Source organism: Penaeus monodon, chromosome 2, assembly GCF_015228065.2.
Source record: "Penaeus monodon isolate SGIC_2016 chromosome 2, NSTDA_Pmon_1, whole genome shotgun sequence".
NCBI lineage: Eukaryota > Metazoa > Arthropoda > Malacostraca > Decapoda > Penaeidae > Penaeus > Penaeus monodon.
Genome location: NC_051387.1, coordinates 50,914,130 through 50,916,629, shown reverse-complemented (window position 1 = coordinate 50,916,629; position 2,500 = coordinate 50,914,130). Strand labels below are relative to the sequence as shown.

Genomic DNA, 2,500 nt, shown 5'->3' with positions numbered 1-2,500 from the left:
TCCATTTTCTTATCCATCCACCTCTCAATGCATATATCTTTCTCCTCTCCCTTCCATTCCATCCCTCTTCCTTTACTTCTCTTTCTCCCTCTTTCTTCCTCCTTTCGTCCTCCCCCCCTCTCTCTCTCTCGCCCTCTGTGTCTGTCTCTTCCCCTTCCTCCCCCTTCCCTCCCCCTGGCACCCTCTCGCCCCCGGCCTGGCACTCATCATTAATTCACCGTCCTATTCCCATAATGGCACCCACTCTCCCTCGCCCGTCATCTCGCTTTGTGCTGCACCAATAACTTCGCTCGCGTTCCCAGTGTGTTTCGTTCGCTCTCCCGCTTGGTATTTTCCCTCGCTTCGCTGGCTCTTTCGGCTAATTTCGTTTCGGTAATGTTTTTTTTTTTCTCTTTTTCCTTCTTGTTTCGTACATTATTGGTTCACTGGCAGGGTCTTTTAATTCGTGTGGGTAGTAGGAAGAGGACGACAAAAATAAGTGAAACATGAAACAAAACAGAAAAAAGTGGTGAGTGAATTAGGAAAGTTCGAAAAACTATGACAAGAATTCGCTCGGCGTTGCAACATCAACCCAGGCAGCTCCGGGGAAAAGAGAGAAAAAAAAATTGAAGAGATGAAAATGATAGATTCCGATAAGCGAACGAAGACTTCTGGCACGGGAGGGAGGGCGTGCGGGCGTGCGGGTGGGCGGGTGGCAGCAGCTACCGTGCCACGTCCTCCGCGTCCTCACAGCAGGAGGCGCCGCAGCAGTGCCTCACCGTTTGCACTTGATCCTCTCGAGGCGATCGGACACTCAAGCGCTCCCTCCCCTGTTCCCTCTGCCGCGCCGTCTGTCCCGCCTCACGAGCCACCTCCTGTCGGTCCGTCAGCTTTAAGGGCGTCGATGAGTAAACGCATCATCGGCTGCAAACAGTAACGTTCTTCCTGGCAGCCCTGGCCGGCGCCGCAATTCGAAAAATCCATCGCGTTTTGAGATCCTGCAGCAGAAGCCCGCACGCGGAATCCTCCAAGCCTGATTGGTCGATACGGCCGTCATCTATGTTTATCTCGGGCCATGATTGGCTCTCGGGAGACGCGGATCCCCTGGGGCGAGAGGGAGGCAGCCTATCAGATGAACGCCCCGTCGCCATGGCAACAAGGAGCCCCCGAGTCCAAACAAACGTGAAATACTCGGCCCGTTTCGCCGCCGCTCTTTCTTTCCCCCTTGGGCCGCCGCCCTCGCGCGGAGGCCCTTTCATAATTTACTGAACGAATGCTCACCCTGAATTTAAGACATGAATGTACTCGGTTACTCATTTACCGCTCGCGCTTTTACGCCGCGCCGGAGTAACAAAGGATGCCTGTGCCCCCCTCCCCCTCCCTGTCCCCCTCAATCCCGCGCCAACGCCAATGGTGTAATTATGTCCTGTATCAATTATTGTCAAGATGAAGACAATTTCATTTCGTCTCCATTGTTTCTTGGTTACAATTTACTTTTATATCCCCTCGCCACCAATGTCGCGGTGCTGGCGGGGGAGGGGGGAGGAGGGAAGCTAGAAGAGGGGAGAAGGGGGGCAGGTATAGAGATTTCCCCTCACATAATTCCTCAAGAGTGTATATTAACGTCACATTAGCTGTCATCACGAAAATTGCTTAATGCAGCCGATTTTCTCTCGCTGCGGTTTTGTGATTAGGTATTATCTACGATTCTACGTCCCCCTCCCCCTCTCCTCCCGGACCCCCTCCCTTCCCCTCCGCTGCTCCGTGCCACGTTCGTAATTCTCTAGGCACTAGAAATTATAATCATGGGGATTATTGTCACGGCGACGATTAGCAAAAATCGTATAAAAATGACGCTAATGCCGTTAATCCCATGCAAATCGCGTAGACTCGACACCCATATCGCCCGCGCGTCCTGAGACGCCGAGGTTCTGCGGGGCAAGACAGTGCTAAAGCCTCGGCAACGCGACAGCTTTCTCGCTCTCTCTCTCACCGACCGCAAGATTGATATGGCTATTGAATGTGCATAAATCCTCGACCTTAACGACGGCATCTCATGTCACACCTTAGAGACTCGCCAGAGAGGGGAGGAGGAGGAGGAGGAAGGGGAGGGTGGGAAGGAGGGAGAGAGGGAATGAAGGCGAGGGAGACGGAAAGGGAGGGGAGCAGATAATGAGAGAGAGAGAGAGAGTGTGTGAGTAAGTGAAAAACTGAGAGAGAGAGAGAGAGAGAGAGAGAGAGAGAGAGAGAGAGAGAGAGAGAGAGAGAGAAAGTTAGGTAGATAGACAGAGAAAGACTGAGACAGAGGATACGTACACACAGTGAAAAAAATCACACACGCGACAGGTGGACACTAGACAGACGGACAAATATCACTTTCAAATGACCGATGGAGCTTTGATGAAATACCGCGCTTTTTTCCTTTCATTTGCAGTCACGGGACGTGAAGGGGGGGGGGGGGGGGGGGGGAGAGAGAGAGAGAGATAGAGGGGGAGAGAGAGAGAAGAGGAAAGAGAGAGAG

The 2,500-nt window shown here is 52.7% G+C and overlaps 1 pseudogene; it reads left to right on the top strand.

The window, feature by feature from the left end:
• The window catches only part of LOC119579130, an 8,202-nt pseudogene that overhangs the window by 3,460 nt on the left and 2,242 nt on the right, over positions 1–2,500 (top strand).